Here is a 20,503-nt window from a genome sequence, read left to right as displayed (position 1 = left end):
TGGCTTATTATTATTATATTAAAATTATGCGAAATGAACAAACAGTAAATAATGAGATGCTCAATTAAAAACAAATACAGATTTAATGATAAAAGGGAAATTTTTAATGTCATTACAAACAAGATTTCAAGGGGTTCAAGAGGCCGTTGCCTAAAAAAAAAGAAAACAATTCGTCGTTTCCGGAAGAAATGAAACTTTAAAAAATATTTTCGTTGTCACAAAAACCAAACTTTTTGAAACATTACGTTATTCAAACTCTTACGTCACTTCCGAGTGTCACGTTATCTAAGATGGCATAGGTTTCGGCTACGTCACCAAGCCTCTGGCATCTCCTGAGGGCGGTTGGTTACTACACCTGTACCAACGATAGTGAACTTCCGGTGATATCCTTCTGTCTGTACCTGAATGAAACTGGCTCTATTTGACGGCACACTAGCGAACACTAAAAAGTCATGATTTAAACGACGATGATTTGAATAATTTAACTGGAATTTTGAGGACGACAATTTAGATTAACTGCTGCTGATTTTTTATTTAGGTGGTCGTGAGTATATGGTTTAGTGATGAAGAGTATGAATAATTGAGTAGGATGATAATAAAACTTTAGGTGATCGGGCTTTGTATCTAGGTGAAGTTCTTTTATTCTGACGACGACTTCAATGATGATGATGAAGATGATACATAGGATGGTTTAGAATGACTGATGTGATTTGGGTGATGATGGTTTATCTTATTCTGACGATGATCATAGTGACGCGATATACATGATGGTTAAAATGACGATGTGTATTAAGTGATAATAAATATTTAGATGAATTAGATGGTGACATAGTTTTGACTGATGACGATTTTATACATGATGTGAGAGTGATTTATATAATAATTTAGAGGACTTAGACAATGAAGACGATGATTAAATGAGGATGAAGAAGATGATGATTTGGTTGATATTGCTTTCTATTTAGATGATCTGGAAGATTATGATTTATCTATCTCGACGATGATAATGGTGATGATGACATATACGACGGTTTAAACTGAAGTTATGATTTCGATGATGATGATTATTTAAATGATGGTTTTGAATTATCTGGTGATAATTTTATAATTTCTTTCTTGGTTATTCAGATAACAATTTCGATGGTGAATTAGAAGGTTGAGGTGATGAAGAGGATGATCAAATGAGAATCATATTGTTGATGGTGGTGATTTAGATGATACTGCTTTTTATTTAGTTGATTTGAGCTATGATGATTTATCTTAATTTGGCGATATTTTCAATGACGATGATGATGATAATATATATATGATGGTTTAACATGAAGATGTGTTTTGGGTAGTTATGCTTAGTTAGATGTCTTAGATTAGCAGATGAAGTTGATTGGATTTAGAAGGAAATTTATATAGATGATGATTTCAATGAGTTAGATATTGATTTAGATGAAGGTATATTCGTTTGATAATGATTATTTAAACAATGAGAGGGTCGTCCGAAAAATTACTTTGCCGTAAACCATAAAAAACAAAGTCTTATTACCTGGAAAAACCTATTGCAAAAGATACAGCTATATTTCTGCTACTTCTCAGCATAAGAAACATCGGAACTATACCAATTGTCATAGCGTCGGTTACCTATTTCCATTAGAGTGTCATAGAAGTCTGTCGCCTGGGAAGAAAGGCAGCCCGTCACATTTGTCTGCAACATTTCACCTGTAGGAAAGTGTGCCCAGACAAGAACGTCTTCAGGTGCAATAACACGTTGAAGTATTTTACAGCAAGATCGGAGCCATAGAATGGATGGTCAGACATCTCCCAGCGAAACGTCTGCAACATATATTTTGTGGAATTCCCCGTATGCGTCCGATGTTGTCGTAGAACACCACAACACCAGCACTGAGCATCCCAAACCATTTGTTCTGAATGGCTCTTCAGATGTTCTCTAGTAAAGCGCAATAAAGATCAGCTTCCACCGGAGCACCACTCGCCAATACGTCAATGAGCAGTATGCCTTTACTATCCCAGAATACCGTGGACTTCAATTTCCGTGCATAGACTGAGGATCGTCCGGCGCGTGGATCCCTGTGACGCCAATCAATCGTGAGTTGCTGTTTTCTGTGGTGAAGTGAGCTACCCACATCTCATCACCTGTAACGATTCTGTTAAATTGCGTTCAATAAACTGATTTATGTATCTGCTGCCTCTAGTTCTTTGTGTTTAAGTTTTGAGTATTCGAAATAGAACTCAAATACAATCAATCATATATATAGATTACATATCAATTCATATATTTGAATTAAATACATATTTACTTACCGGCCCGAAACTTTCTTAACACGTTGAGCGGGGCGCCGGTCTCTGGGGACCGACAGTGAACTTTCCGTGTGGCCGGCGTCGGTCCCTGGGAACCGACACTGGAATTTTCGTTTGCCTGGCGTCGTTCCACGGAACCGACAGTATAAGTTAAAAAATAAATATAGTCTCAATGAAATGTGATCAAATTTAGCATTAATGAAATGTATTGAAACATTCTAAACAAAAATACGGCTTAGCTTTAAGGCTTAGCTCGCTGCCGGCTGAACGGAAAGGACAGCAAATTCGGCGCCGAACTCAGCGTGTTAATTAGAAAGCTACCGCTCGGCCTTAAAAACGCACAGCAGTTTGGTTTAAATAACCATTGATAACACTATTCTATAACGTTCTTTCTATAACGTTCTATAACGTATTATTCTATAACGTTCTTTGTACGTTAAAGTACATATAGCACAAGAGTGTGCAAGGAAACTGATATATAACAAATTTATTTAATATTTTTCATATAATAAGGATAAATTCAAACTGTAAACATAATTCTAAAAATCCATGACATTATCGAATTGAGACCTGTTTCGATGTCAGATATATCTCGTAATGAAATCTGAAATTTTTTGAAATTTAACAACTAATTTTTCGAGGTATTTGACAGTCCAATCTGTATAAGTTTCATTTATTTGTTTAAATGTTTGTAAAGTGTTATCACAGATTTTCATAAAAAAAGGGTGTGAGAGATAAATGATAAAATTGATAGATAGAAATGGCGGGAATATTATGCATTTGTTCAGAAACATAAACGTAGTATTTGTGAGATTTCTCGCACAGCCAAGTTATAATTGTTTTGTTAAATTCTTTTTTTTTCATATTTAATTCTTTTAAATTAATTTCTCAAAGTTTGTCATAATTTATGTGACTCAACTAGATACGAAAAATTGATTCGGAATGTAAAAGAAATATATGTATTCTGTAACATTATTTTTTGTAAAGTTTAATTTTTTTTAATTAACAAAGTCTGTAACCAATGTTTGCACTTATTTAATGCACGGAGTTCCAAGCAATTTCACTCATCATCCTACAAGCTGCAATAAACACAAAAACACAACTCTGAAAATGAAATATTCTAACAAGGATTGTAAAGCCAAAGGCATATAATTAGTCTCCTCTGTATGCTCAGATCATTCAATATGATTTCTCTCACAGCTTATAGATTTTCAGATGAGTTACTCACGTTCGTTTTTAAGCAAAATAATGTAAAACTGCAATTAAAAAGATTAAAATTTCGACAAATTGACTAAATGAAAAATATATTCGCTGGTCGCTTAAAATTGCTTCAACGGTACCTAGTTCCAAATTGCAAGACGGCTATTCCACACACGGATAATCGAGAATTAGTATAACATTCTACAGCAAAATAATGCAAATTCCTGGTTTTTTTCATATAATGCATTCATGCTGTCAGATTTATAATGTCTAATCTTATAATATTATTGTAAAATTACTGCCGGTAGAAATCATTCCTTGAAAATGAAGGCCCCTTGCCACCTTCTTGATGCCTAATTTCAAATGGATAATTCAAACGTGGCGAAAAGAGAAATATTAAAATTTTCAAAAATTCGTGTTTACGGTTTTTTAATACCTAGATTTACCACTGCTAACTAATATTATGATATAATAATATATTAATAATTAGTGAAATGAAATTTATGTGGCTTCGTGTCAACCACTTGGTATTTTTAACCCTGTGTTTGAGCAAAAACAGAATATTTTTTATTTAAGCTCTAATAAACATCCTACAGTAACATTTAGTTATTGTACATTGTTTTTTATCAGCACTTACGAGCTGAAGTTTCGTCTTATTAAACTATCCATATTGGTGTTTTTCATGCTCCTATATTGTTTTTGTATATAAATAATGGAAATTACAATTGGGATGATCAGTTCCATAAAACTCTCAGTATTCTGCAATCCTAACCGTATGACCAATGGTGCCCCAAACATACAAGAAACAAACAGGTATTTACAAGTAGGAATGATTTTCGAAACGTTTGCTTGAACAAAACTCAAAATAAAATAAAACAAAAGGGTCGAATCAAAATGTTAATGTTTCATAAAAGTGTGCAGGATAATGTTAGATGTAAAGCCTGTTTCGTTTCCCTGGCAGACGTACTAGGAAGTTTCATAAATGAAAGTTTTCTCTTTTGGTGGGGTAGTGGCTGTGACCTATACATCGAGCATTCATTGCTGGACAGTACGTGTATAATTACAGATAGATAGAGATAAGTAATTAATAGAGTATTTGACATATATAAACTCCTCATTCAGATCTTCGAAAGTGTTCAAATAGTAAAAACACGATACCGTATGCTTTCACCACTTCACTTATGATGTAGACTATGCCCATATGAGGTACTTCTCCCTGTTAGAGTTAACTAAATCTTAGCTATTGAAATATAGCATTTTCAAATTCTTTCCATTTGAATTTAACATGAATAATTTTACTCTGATCTCTCTCTTTCTTTTCTGTTTGTTTCTTACTTCTAGCCATCTATATCCAGTTCTATATCTTCTACTTGTGCCTCTGATATTTAATGTAACGGCATTTTGCTTTAGAGTAAATAGATTTAAATTAATTAAAAATTACATTCCTATTTTCAAAATACTTTTATTAATATTTCAAGGTAAACATTTTGATATTCGTCAAATGGAACTCGAACCTAAAATTTAATTTTTATTAAATCTTTAATCTATTTCCAGCACTATGCATAAAAATGCCCTTTCTTGTTAAAATAACGAAACTGATTTTAGATTTACTAGTAATGAATCAAATTGCAAATTGCTTAGTTGACATTTTTCAGCTCTCAGAGTACATTCCATTTAACTATGCAGTAAATCGAATGATTGTTTGCAGTTAACAATATGTAAAAAGCTGTTTGGGCCAGGTCGAGAAACAGGTGGTTTACATCTGGAGGAAACGAATTTTTGACAATGTCTATATACTATATATAAACGAATAATTAGAAACTTCCGCGTAATGCTCTTATGAAATAATTCACTGTATATTAGAAAAGTACGAGAAACAGACGCATATTTTTTCAAATGAAAAAAATCGAAAAATTATGTGCTTACTAAAATGAAAAATCTCAGGCGAACAACAAATAAGGCCTTGTAAGGCCTTATGTATTGTTCCTTATAAGTTATGTGAATTTCCTTATAAGGCCTATTAAATTATACACACTTTTTGCTGCTGATCATTTAAATTTATTTCTTCGAATTGCTCTTTCAAACTTGAATACCCGATTCCTAAAAGAAAGTTGCTGATTTTGAAATAATGTATACTGCTTAATTTTGGTCGTGCGTTTATGAATTTTTTCTAATTTTATTTCTTTATTAGCGGAAGTACCCGATGTCAATTAAGTTAGATTGAAAGCAATGTATCTAACAACAGAGAGAACGATACCGTTGTAATCCTTCTCTAACGATGTAAAAAATACGATTCATAGTTATACATTTTTCAGTCTGGTGCGATATGCAACCCCACATAAAAAATTTCGATAGAAAAATATAATTCTCTCTCATTGTATCAGAAGCAATGTCACTCAGCTTTTAGTGATTTTCGTCTTTCTAATCAAATGGCCATAACAGCTCAAGTTCCATCCAATATTTCACCTATATTCAACTTTAGTCGATTCAATGTCGCAAAATATTTATCATAATTGATGAGAAATCAATAACGCAAACAAACAAACAAACACACAAACAGACATTCTTCTTTATATATATAGGTTATGTAAAATTGACAATTTTTTTTATTAACAAAATGTAAGATTTGCAAGCGAGCAGTAGCAACACTTTTCGAAATAAAACAATTCTATCTTCAACGCCCGAGACTGTTACCACTAGGAAAAATGAGTGCGAAAATTAGAACTTTCAGAATTTTTAATTAGTATTTTCGCTCATGAAAGTGGTTAAGATGAGAATAGTCGAAATGGCTTCCCTCGAATTTTCGGAATCGGGAATAACGTATTTAATGTTTGGGAAAGCAATTTTTATTTCATCTTTTATCTATTTTCGTATTTTAACAAACTCTAGGATTTGAAAGAGAGCAATGGTAACAACTTTCGAAATAAAGCAGATTTTCGTCTCCAGCTTGCGAGACTGTTGCCACTCGGAAAATGAGAAAAATTATCGTTTTTCCGAGTTTTTAATTTATAGCTCTGATTTTAGCTACTTTTTTTTTTTTTTTTTTTTTTTTTTTTTTTTTTTTTTTTTTTTTTGAGAAATGTGACGTCGACCTAATTGTAGAAAGTTTGGTGGTGATAGCTATAGTAGTGACCGAGTTATGAGAGGACAAACACACAAACTTTCTTATATACTATATAGATAACAAGTATGAAACGTTCCCAAATGTAAGTATACGAACCGCGAGACTGTATTAAAATTTGGATTTACTTATTTGTCAAAAAAGAATTTTTTTAAATATTCGACATCGCCAAAACATGAATATTTTCGTGATTTAAAAACATTTCGATAACTGGAAGTATATTACTACAAGCAACGATTGCAAAAATAAAGGTCGTGTAGGGACTTTTAAGCCGGATAAAGGATGTTGGTGTACATATACGTGAGCATATACATATACGGTTGGTACAGCTAACCTGCAATATAAAGAGAGAAGCAAGCCTACTCTTTAGAAAATTGCAATATTCTTCGGCTAATCGTTTTTGAGTTATGCGAGATACATACACACATATATTATATCTACATACATACAGAGAACACGAAAAAATTCCTTTTAAATGCATTATAAAATATACTATGAAAAGGAAGAAGTCTTTATTCTGTCCGTATGAGATGTCGCACAAAAATCATCCAAATGGATTCAGATATGGACAAAATGGGTATTTCCACTGAAATGTGATACTTGAAAATTTTCGTAATTATAATACTTCCTTTATATTGTAAAATGCAGTAATAAAATATTATCTAAATGGGAAATCTTAAATAGATGAGAATTAGTACCAGAATTCCACAGCTATACTTTTAAGAAGTGGTCGTAAAAAAAAGTGGTTCGCTGAGAACTTCGTTCTAAAAGTTCAAGCAATAACTAAAACATTTTCGAATAAATTGTGTGTGAAAACTGTATGTCCCGTCGTTCAAAAGTAGTGGACTGTAAATTCACTTGATGTTCCCTCAGTGTAGAACCCAAGAAACCTCAGAGTCATAATGTTGACCGAAACTACTTTATTGGCTTTCAAACATTAAGTTGGCTGAGGAACGGCGAAGAACACTTTGACACCTCTGACTTCAGTAGCGGCTCACCAAGTAAACTCGGGAGAACCTCTCCTTAGTTGAAACTCACAGCAAATTACAAGCTCTAAACCCGAGCTTTACGATCCTAACAAATTTGTGTCTGCGCCTCTCCCCGGTACAAAGAGAGAAATACAATTTGCGTAACATAGAACTAAAATATTTAATCCTTTGCGGCGCACTGTACGTTAAAGTCGGAATTTCAGCAAGAAACGTTGTATTCAGTCTATTTAGTCCTAAATAAGTATACAGGTAAAATTTTGTAAAAATTGCACTTACCGTTTTAATTCTGTGGGTGTTCCATGAGGTGGAACACTGCGCCGCCAGAGCTTTTAAAAGTGCGACTAAGCGAGCATTGCAGTGAAGCACGAAAATGAGTAGAAGCGTTTGCATAAGAATGAAAAAACTCTGTATTATGGCTGTATACATGGTTTCCTGGATATACACAATATTCTTGAATATATACGGATAAATGAGGTACATATCTATATACACAAGTCCTATATACAAAAATGTTCATAAATTTTCCTATTTCTTATCTTCGTGAAATTGTTCAAAGCAAGTCACACCTTTTTGATGGAAGCACAAACCAACTAAGATTAAAATAATTAACTACGATTAATATTAACAAAAAAGAAAAATAAGCTTATAATATATAGATACACGAAAAATATCTACACAATTATTGAAAATAAACGGGAATGAGACTAAAATGACAGCAAAAAATTCGCGTAGGTCTAAGTAAAGATGAGTCAAGCTACTAATGAAATTCCCGCCTAAAAACTACCCCCAAAAATTTCGAGATGCCAATATTAATGCTTTCATAACCCAAAAACCACCTCGCCCCTCAATGCTGCTTTGTTTGAATTCATTCCCTTCCCCAAAAAAATCAACGGAAACAGAAAACGAAAACAACGGATGTTCTCTCCTAAGAGCACAGATGTTCTGATTAGTAACAGCATGAGATTGCTAAAGGCGCAGTGTTCCCGCTAATGGAACACCTGGTTTTATTCAATGATTCTGCGTATGATTTTTGTATGAAAGATTAAAAAAATAATTTGGAGTACAGCCAGCAAAATTATGCCTATTTTTTCTCCAAATAAAATTTTTATATCATTAAAAAAATAGAGAAAATTACTTGAAAAAAATGGATTTTAATAACACATAATAAATTAAAGTTATGTGTCCTTGTGATATGCTGCTATCTACGGTTTAAAAAGAAAAGTTCAAAGTATATTATAAAAGCATTTTTATCTATTTACGGTTGAATTTAGAGGCTTTCGAAGCGATTCAATTTGGGTGTTCCATGTAGTGGCACACTGAGACAAAAAAGCTTAACCATATTTTAGAATCATTTATAAAAATATATAAATGTAAAGTTAAATATAAAATATTCGTTTCAAAGCGATCGTTGACGATTCCATATCTCTTTAGTCTTCCGTTGATGCGGTCATCTTAGAGAGACATTGTGAAAAACCTATATTTACTTATTTTCTCAGAAACATCGGTCATCTTAGGATGGTAATCGACAAGAGGATTTATTGTATCTATATTTTCTTTTTGTAAAATTCTGCGTTTACATTTTCTAGATCTAAATTTAAATTTGATCTTTCTCAAAAAATAGTGTGAAAATGAATGCATTTCCGTTAATAACTCTATCTGGCTTTAGGGGTCCAGAGGTAAAGTCGTTGAACGCTGGTAGCTAGACCCAGCACAAAAACACGCTGCTTGAGAATTTTGTGGTTTTTCTAATGTGTAATGTGCGTACGAAACTTTTTCTGAGAAAGTCCTCCCCAAACGCTTCCCTCCCCTTAGGAAAAGAGCCCTAACGTGCTCTTCCAATAATCCAATAAATATAAATACGGTACTGAAATATTACGTAGTTCATCCTGACTTGTGTCATCACAACTAACGAATCGCAACATGCAAAGGATACTTATATAAAAGGATTACTTTGAAGAAGCTGAAGGAAAAAGAACAAAAGAAGTCTTAATTTTATTCAAAGAACATAATATTAGAAATTTCAGACATGCATAAAACTTTTAAATACATTTAATCTAAAGTAAATGCTCCTTTTCCCTTTTTTAATTTTTTAAAAATATATTGTTCATGAAGAACTGCCAATACAACTTTATGAAATGACTTAATTAAATAACAACGTTTAATAGTTAAGTAAATAAATTTAAAATTCTCTTAAAATAAAAAATAAAAAACTGCGTAGTACTCCCATACGTATCATTAATTTTCTACTTTTCAATGCAAGAGTTCCTTCTTGGATTTTTAGCAAAAAATTATTAATGAAAGGAAATATATGAAATATAGAGGTAAAAATATTCCTCATTCTTACTCGCACCTATAATTCATTACTCGAATACGCACCAGCACCTTTTAAATGTAGAAAAGATATATCTGCAGAATAATCGTCATGCGATTATTTTATTTACTCTCTTTTATAGGAATATATTTTCCACGACGATATTTTTAAACTGCGAAGTTTTGGAACCTCTTTCTGTTCTTCGTCGATGTTTTGTACCACGATTGTTTTCTTCGATGATGTTTTAGACTTACGATATGTTTTCCTGCCTTCTTTTCTCCCACATGTTTTCTACAACGAAGTTTCCCTCTTACGTTGTTTTCTCCGCTACGTTTTCGTCCGCGATGTCTTCGTCGGACCTCCTAGAATTCACTCACAAGCAAGCGGAATAATCGTTCCATTTAGACTCTTGTCCTTCGACAAAATAATACCTGGCCCATTATGGATTAATGCAAATGTACAGAGACGTATAAGATTATGGGGTTCATTTAAAAATGACTTTTCAGTCCACTTTCATATTAGTTTGATTACCATTAAAAACGAACATGAGAAAGGTGTCTAAAAATTTGCGTCTTATACTTAGGAATTTTTGAATAAGATTACAATCAATTTTTTTTTTTTCTTATGGTTGGCACTTGCCTATGTCGGCATCGTCCTGCCCTAAGGCCAGATCGGTAGTCTCTTTATCATGGAGGCGCCTAGTAGGCGGGCCATCATTGCCTCCTATGAAGGGACAGACAATTTTACATCCATGCCTTCTCCGGGATTCTAACCTGAGCCCTACGGTATCGCACTCAGGTTTCCCTAACCAACATAACGCTAAAAAAAAGGCTTGCAGCTACAGATTTGATTTTATTCATGACTTATCATTATAGTCGTTAGAATATTTTATTCTCACAATTAAATATTGTTTTTTTTTTTTTTTTTTTTTTTTTTTTTTTTTTTTTTTTTTAGCTTGTACAACGATGATTCAAATTTTAGTGTTTTTCCAGCATTAAAGCGGTTGCGCACATTGATTACAGACATGTTGTTTAAAAAAATAAAATTTACGAAAAAAAAATGCAGATCAATTTTTTAACAGTAGGAATCAATTTTTCGTAACTATTTCAGTAGTGTCAGTTAATTCAGATATGTAGAGATTAATATTCAAATATTAAAACTGAGACTCGGTCTTTCAGAAAGCCTCACAAGTACTTTCTCTCTTTCCATAACAATGTATGTTATTGTCGTTATGATTGATCAATACCAGTATTGATCACCGATAATTTTTAAGAAAATCTGTGATAACTATTTACCGACTTTTAAACAAAGGAATGAAGCTTATACAGGGTGAGCTGTCAAGTACTTCAGAAACTGTGTTCTTAAACGTTTAAAAATATTTCATATCTTTTAATGAAATACATCTGACACTGAAGCATGTCTCCATTCGATGATGCCACCGATGCTTGAAATTATGTTCACAATTTCAGCATGTTTATAATAAAAATTGTAACCAATGTGCTACTCACTAGTTTTCTCATATACTCCTGCGCTTTATGTACTTTAAAATTACAAACGGCTACAACTGTGTCTCTGTTCACCTTGTTTATTTAATCAAACTACTTTGTCTTTAACTGTCAGAGTGTTGGCTTTATAGTAATATATACTTATCACACTTCTGCTGCTTTGTTTCGTGTTTAAAATGTTTCTTCAGTTTTATTTGGACCGTAAACGCTTCAAGAAAGTAATTCAGAAATCTGATTTAGAATGTGCGTGTTGATGATTGACTGATTCAGATTCTTGGTTATTTTCTGATTAGATCTCATTTGCGTCTGCAAGAAGTGCCAATAATTAGGTAATAAATCTATGCAGACTTTTCGTCAGAACTCGTTGGTATGCAAGTAAATAAAATGCTTACACAAATGAATAAAATACTCCTCATATTACCATTTCGACGTTTCATATACAGATAATTTGACTAAAACCTGATAATAATTTATATTTTCTCTCTCATTGTAATGTTTCTTTATACTTTTATAAACGTTCTTCCAAATAAATGTTTCCACAAAATTATTACAATAGGTTCTCAAGCATTACCCTCTTAACCTTCTAAAACCGGGCCGAAATTCTCATATTATAGCTTTCAGACCAGCGCAATCCGAAACAGTTTCGCCCCCTCTTTGACATTTTCCTAATGAGAAATGTCGTCAGTTCCCCTCCATGGATGAAGTAAAATTTACATGTTTGTCGGACGCCTACGTCCCATAGTAGAGGAGTTGCTAGATTTGCAATTTTTTCGATGATTATTTTGCTTTCATATTTAAGTGAAAGCAAAATTCTAAATAAATAGTGCATAAATAAATGTGCAGTACTGGATGCATATCCAGTGCACACTCTATTTAGAACAAAATGTATGCAATGTTTATATTTCATTCACTATTTCTAATCAATCTCGTAAATAATTTGTGAATTTTTTAACTTTGTTTTCACTCTTCATTTATATTCGCGTATTTTCGTATTAGAAATTAGCAAGCGAGAACAAAATTTAACAAAATATAGTAAATACAGACTAGATCTGTAAGTCTGCAGGCCGGAATGCGATTTTTAATAACATATTTTCATTAATAAAATAATGGTAATGACTAATTTAATGAAATAATAATAATAATATTTATTACCATTAGATGATTAGAATGAGATTCAATACAAATAGATTTTGAGATGAACTTACAGCAATAATAAAGCTTTACATAACAATAACAGAGATTTAAATCTGCTTTTTTCGATAATTTTGTTATTATAATATAAAAATCAAAATCCGAGATACATTGGTTGCGTTTAATAATTAATTTTAACAAATATTACATTGGACTATCAGGCAAAGAAGGTATATCTTTAACGAGAATTTTTCTTTGTAAAATTGGCTTTTGTTTATATTAGCCGAGAAAAAAATTCGTGACTTATACATGCAATCATCAAAAGAATTTTGAGAACAGTTTTAAATGTTCATGAAGAATTAATTATACGTCAATTTCTTTCCATAGGTAGAAATTTCGTCTAAAACTATCGTTATATCCAAAAGTTGAAGTCTATTTCATTTTCAACGAATATTCTATTTGCACATAATATATTTTCCAATTTATTTTAGAAAGAGTAATCTTTCACGTTTTCAAAAGAATAAGGAAATATTGGGTGTTGATACCATGTAGTAAATTTGTTTTTTATATTTCTTCCAGTAATGAAAACGATTACCCTGCAATATTTTCAAAGCAAAATCCTAAGAAACCTAAGAAGTTTCCAATCCTAAGAAAACCGTTTACGCCAAATTTTGCATAAAGTATCTTCTCGTGTATATTTTTATTTAAAGTGTGGAATTTTCTCTTTGAAAATATCAGAAATAATGAAGAGCAAAATTAATTCATGAGAAATAACTTTGAAATGCAATAATTCCATTGTAATATGACATAGTGGATAAAAGTGCAATACAGTTTATTTATTCACAAATAATCCCCCTCATATGCGTAATTTATGTACTGTCGATTGAGAAATATAGGTTAGTAAATTAAACCGGTTAATTCAATACTTTTCCTTTATCAATATTTTTACCTGCTCTTCAGTAAAGCGGTAAAGGTGGCTGAACACTTATAGCTCGCTTGGATTTGAATCCCGGATAAATAGTTGGAGTCATGGTTTTTGTGTAACGTAAATGCAAGCCAGCTTCTCTTAGAAAGTCCTCCGCGAAGACATAACTCCCCTTATACAGGTAATCGTTGGGTGCTTTGATGTAATTCAGTAAGCGAACAAATTAATCCAATCAATACCGAAGAACGGGTTGATTACATGTGGAGTTTTCCACCAGGAATGTAAATGCGAGCAATTTTCTCTTAAAAAGGTTTACACGAAAGCATCCATTCCCTTAAGCAGATAGCGTTCGCGTGCTTTTCCGTAATCCAATCCTAATTTTCATACATTTAGTAGTAAGTTGACATACACCTGATTACAGACAAAATAACAACTTTTTTAAGATATTTTTTTATCAACTTGTCTGAATTCTCTCTATCTCTTGAAGAGTATAAGAATTTCAGCAAATAAAACTAGCCAAAATTTTATAACATTTAACTGATGTTTTGATTCAGTTTAGAAGTAACGTGAGCTTTACTGATATTTAAATATTTTTTGGCAGATCTCATCCTAAAAGAGGGTGTAAAGATAAATTGATTTTATTTAATTTACAATCAATGAAAATCATTGAAAGCAATCCCTGAATGAATGAAAATCAGTAAAACTATTATGCATACAATTGTCTCTTATTTATCTCCTGATAAATCAGACAAAATTGCCTGCATAATAGAAGCACTTTGAAAGAGTTGACAGTTCTTAAGGGTTTTATGCACTCCACAAAACAATGTCAAAATAAAATCTTATTATTCATAAGTATGAAAAGGAAGTAAACGAGTAAACGATAAAAACGGTTTTACCTATTTTCTAGAAGGGCATTAAATCTAAAATATTAATCTATTCTTATTTGTTATGATTAAAGAACATTAAATATGGTAAGCTTAAAGAGCGTGCAAAATCGCTGACGTTTTAATCATAGCAAAAGTCAGTACTAAAAAAAATAGCATTAAAATTATGAGACAGATTGAGAAAGAGATGGCCTCTATTTAATTTTCAAGTATATTGGCGCGAGACGAAACCTGCCGTTTTTGCCAAAATGTAGCTAAACTGATAAGAAGAGGGAAATAATGCGTAGCCAGCGGCTACTCTGAGCAGCGACAATGGACCACCCAAAGATCTACAGATAGGCGATTCTCTAAAATGGGGAGGACATGGATGGTACGACAGTTGTACCGATGCCGGCGTCTGAGAAAGTCATTCTCCTTGTACAACTGCTGTACCAGCCGGCTTCGAGAGGTTAATCGCATTTACGTTTACTCGGCTGGAGAACTCAGTAAAGGACTTCTTACCACAATGCCCACAGTTGGATAATCTTCGGTTTCTGGCAAGTACTATCTTAGCTATTAAAATGCAGCAGACCAACAATAAAGTGCTATTCACATTCAATGTTCGCATGTTTAGCTATTGTCTATTTTGCCTTTCTGCTCACTTTTCGAATATTTGATTTTGAGTGAAACGATCGTTAAGATAGTAGGTGCTTTGAAATTTATAATCATTCATCCTTTGGTATTTAATTAGGAAAATTCTCATCGGAAGACTCAGTGTGAAAGTAATTCAGCTAACAGGGAAGTACTGCTATATGCGGTAGAATTACATTTGCATAAAGGTATAAAACCGGCCCTTTAAAAGAGCTTCAACGTTTTCATATGAACGTGTATTTCTGTTGAAATTCAACTAGTTGCATAAGCACAAATCTTCATAATTTATTTTGAGATGGTGGAAAAACAGTGCTGATGTGTTATCAAGCTAAAAAAAAAAAAAAAAAAAAAGGAGGACTGTGCTATATCTCCCGTTCTACTGGGCCGATTGACAATCTTCAAACTGCGTTTTTCATGTCTCGAAAGCGCGACTTAGGAATATATTAGATTTATACATAGCACTATTCTAACGTAGGAATCTAACATAGGCATGTGTTGAAATCTTACTCCAGCTTTGGATTAGCGTGAAACGTGATTGTTTACAAGCTCTTTTGCGATTTCTAAATTTCTTTTGACTTTTTGAAGGTGTTTTTATTATAACATTGCAGTTTTTGTTTAGTATTTTTATCACCTGATAATTATGGAAAATTGTGAGGAAGATGTAAAAAATAAAAGATCTTATATTCATCGACCAAAGAAAAGAAAGTTCCAGGGAAATCAGCATAATGATACAATGAATAAGAAGTGTGGTGTCAGTTCTTCGTTTAAAAAATTAAATAGTGACACTGTTTTGCCACCAAGAGATAAAGATAACTTTAGAGCCTAATTTTAGTGGTTATAGACTATTTGATTTGGATATCCTATTTCAATTTATGGAAAATAATTTATGTTGTAAAATTTGTAATGTTCATTTAAGTGAACTATTTCATCATGGTTTAAGCTCAAAATTTGAGTTACTATGCTCAAAGTGTTCATGTAAAAGAACTTTCAGAAACTCTAATATGATGGGTGTCCGAAAAAATATATCAGAGCTAAACAGAAGATTTACGTATGCAATGCGAACTCTTGGTCAAGGGAAAGCTGCTATGCAAAAATTCTGCTGCGTTATGGATCTCCCTCCTGTGATTGCACATCGTTCTTTCAAATTCGTCGTTAAATGTGACTGTAAGTGGAGACGGTACATGGAAGACTCGAGGACATACGTTTTTGGTTGGAGTCTGTTCCGTAATAGGGTCAGAAAGCAACACAGTAATCGATACAGAAATACTGTCTTTATATTACAAAGGTTGCGAGTCATTTCTAGGAAATGGCGTAAGTGAACACAAGGCCTGTTTGGAGAATTATGCTGGTTCTTCAGGAAAAATGGAAATGAATGGAAAGATAAACAATTTTTCATGTTCCATGGAAAAAAGAAGTGTAAAATATACTTCTTATATTGGTGACGGTATCAGGTTCAATGTTCTGTCTTACTTTCTTCGGGAACATGCAAGGACCTGACTCGGAACAGAGAGCTTACTAAAGCTATGTTCAATAACTGTGGGAAGTAGACAGGATACACAAGAAGGGTATACAAAACCCTTTGTTTTTCTCTCTTTACAATAATTTCCGTACTTCGGAATACAAAGACCCACTACTTGTGGTCTAAACGTAAGAATATAAAAATATTTAACTAAACTCTAACTTAACTTTGGAATAATAAACGTGGAAGATTGGCCTTATATTAACAGGAAGCCGTATGTAGTACAGAGAACTGTTAACACTACAATACGTTTAAAAATTATCACGAGGATTAAACCTCTGGCCTGGAAGGCAACCAGCAACTGAGTAAAACTTCTAAGGTAAGCGGCCTGCTTCGACTAACTCCATCCTCTCTCTCGCTTGGCAAAAAGCGGAGTTCGCCAGACAAATTTTGCATAAATAAGTTAACGTTTTTAATTCTGGGCGGAAGTAGAAAATAAGAAGTGATAGTAAAGATTTAAAATAAAATAAACGTTAGTAAAACTTAAGATCCTTACATAGGTGATGCAAAACCATTTGCAGGTATCACTGACGCCAAACCATATTTTTCATTAAATATAGAAAACATTGAGCGTGTTGGACATATTCAAAAACGAATGGGAATATGGCTACGCAAATTAAAACTTGAAAGAAAAAAAGTAAAATTAAATGACGGTAAAATCTGCCTGGGAAAGGGAGACCAACAGATAAGTTAATAAATGAAATAACTTCGTATTATGGTAGTGCGATTAGAGAATATAATGAGTCTGTTAGTGATATGAGAAAAGCCATTTGGGCAATTTACTACCACAAAATATGGAGTGATGAAAAGCCGATTCATGACGTTTGTCCTACAAATGAAACCACATGGTGCAAATACAATAAATCTAAGCAAAATAAAGCTGATTATAAGCATATAAATTCTGAACCAGTCGCTGTAATGGAGGCAATAAAGCCAGTTTTTATAGATTTGTCACAACCTTCGTAATTGAGACGTTGCCTTGGCGGCAAAACACAAAATAATAATGAATCATTTAATTCCTTAATTTGGAAATTTTGTCCAAAGACATGTCGTGCTGGTAACAGGATAGTTCAAATTGCTGGAAATGAAGCAGTAATTGCTTTTAACGAAAGGTCTGTTGGTAGACATTCTGTAATGAATGAGCTACAGCTTTTTAGAATTAAGTTTTCTATTGAAGGATTTTTACAACTTGATAACAAGAGAATAGATAACGCAGAAAAGAAAGGCTTGTCAGAAACAAAACAACAGCGTAACCTTGAAAGGCAGCAAAAAATGTAAGAAGTGCAGGCCTCCATAAAAATGATGGGGATGTTTATTGTGCTGGTGCGTTTTAATTTGTAAATAAAATTTTAGCAGTTTAGCATACAATATGAAGTAAGTCGTAAAAGATTTTTTCACCCATGTTAAATAATATGTATATTATACAATATAATACATATCATATGCTTAAATGCTTGAGTTTATTTAACTAAAGTGGTTATGTAAAAATAAATTTTTGTGCAAATATGCCACATGTATTTTAATATACGGCTATCATTCTGTCATGGTAATGTATATAGCAAGGTAAATTTAACGTGTTTCATACTAACAAAAGCTTCTGCAATTTATTAGGATTTATACTTTCTAAATATATTTTGAAAATAAATATACTATGCACTTTATTATTAGAAAGTTATATACTTAAGTATTGATATTAAAACTCAAATTTCTTAAAATATGGTTTTTTACAGTTGTATACATAGCATTTAAAGTATGCTAAAGTTACATTGTGGAAGAACTATTAAATGTTTTATATGTTTGATATACAGTAATATATTACAGAGAACTTTAAGACATTTGGCTATAAGTAAATTCTTATTTGTAAAGAAGTTTTAGTTTTATCATTCTTAGTCGATATGTTATACTTCAATGAATGTAGCAGTTTAGCATACAATTTCAAATAAGTCGTAAAGGTTTTTTCCCACCTATGTTTAAATAATATTGCATAATATGATACATATCATATTCTTAAATGCTTGAAAGTACTTAAGTGATGTGGTAATGTAAAAATAAATTATTTGTTCAAATAAGCTACACGTATTTTAATACACGGCTATCATTCTGTCATGGTATTTTATATAGTATGGTAATTTTAATGTGTTTCATATTGACAAAAGCTTATGCAATTTATTAGGATTTATACTTTTTAAATATATCATTTTGAAAATAAATATACTATGCACTTTATTATTAGAAAGTTGTATACTGAAATATTTGCTTCAAAACTCGATTTTCTTAAAATGCATTTTTTCCCAGTTGTATACATAGCATTTAGAGTATGCTAACGTTACCCTGTGGAAGAACTATTAAATGATTTATATGTTTGATATACAATAATACATTACAGAGAACTTTACCTGAAACATTTGCCTATAAGTAAGTTCCAATTTGTAAGAAAAATTTTAGTTGTATCATTGATAGCGTAGAAGTTTCAAATCATTTTTAGTTGATATGTTATACTTTGATGATGGCAGCTTATTTTACATTAATTATGCTTATACCAACTATTGGAAATTGTATAATATTAAAATATCTCTCAGAAAATAAGCATTTTATATATTTTATAACAAGAGAAGTATTTAAAAAAATATTTACATTAAAACTTGATTATCTCAAAACATAAATTTTCACTGTTGCGCGCATGATATTATAAAAACGGCTCTTGGTACACACTTTAAATTTAATGGACTTCTTTATATGAGTATTATCATCTAACTGAACCAAAATTATATTGAATATTTTAATAGTCAAAAATTTTACGTATGGAAATATTAAAATTTTTTTATTAAAATGCAATGTATAAATTTAGTTCTAAATAAAATGAGAATTTAACATGAAATTCTTAAGATTTTTGGTTCACAGTAGTCTTTAGATGCTATACAAGCTGTATATTAACTATGAAGTTAAAATATATAACAGAATGTTTTAAATTGTGCACGCAAAGTGGGAGTATTAAGGGAACATATAAAAAATTACCTCACAAAGAAGATTAAATTATAAAAACATTTGTGGCAACACAAACTATTTGCTTACTAATTCAGCTGTGCTATGTAGTCAGCTGTAAAAAACTGGAAGTAATAGCTTTAAAAATAAATATGTTATTCCAATTCTTACAACAGGATCATATTCAGAGATTTTGAGGGTTTTAAGGTGTACGAGACCCCTTAACGTAGTTCAATGGAGAACGTGATGCAACCACTTCGCATTCCCCAATGACTTTAGCTTTGGCACTTACGTTTCAACCTTCACCGGAATGACGGCCTAGATAATTAACGAAAGAACATATTATTAGTACTCATTTCGTGCTCTTAACGTTCTTAGCATATTTCATAATGCCTTACCGGAAATTGCTGTTTTCAGCTATAATCCTGGAAGGAAAAGTTCTGTTCATGCTGGTTCTATCATCTCGACTTGAGGTTTTGGATGATGGTAAATTACTCATGTATCGATTGTTATACTAAGGGAACTCTATTTGTATGCCTCATGATTGAAAATTCCATTATTGCCACCAACCATAACCGAAATCTGAAAGGATTTTATGTGGGACTTCTCAATATCTGGCAATCTCTGGCAAATTCCGCTCAACACCCACGATTTGTTTTCGTGACTTCTTGCTGATTAGCAGCATTATCTTCTGTGTCCTAATGTGTTGTGCAGTTCTTTCGTAAGTGTTCATCACCACTGCAGTTCTAGCATACTAAGGTCGCTTTCGTCTGACGTCTGTTCCGCCTCAAGGCACTTACTTAAGTGGGTAGACTGCCTGGACGAGCTGTCACTTGTCCACTAGCTTCTGGGTTGGAGTAATTCCGATTGGGCAATGGTGTGTGCAAGTTTCTGAAAGGACTGCCACTTTTTTCATGGCGTACACTCTAGGCATTTTTTAAATCCTTGAGATCCACTATTCGCAGTTGTTTCTATACCTCAGGTTCCCGTATGCCA

This window comes from Stegodyphus dumicola, chromosome 10 (genome assembly GCF_044657685.1).
Source record: "Stegodyphus dumicola isolate Sdum_Otavi_A_Nest chromosome 10, ASM4465768v1".
Lineage (NCBI taxonomy): Eukaryota > Metazoa > Arthropoda > Arachnida > Araneae > Eresidae > Stegodyphus > Stegodyphus dumicola.
This window is presented reverse-complemented; position numbering follows the sequence as displayed.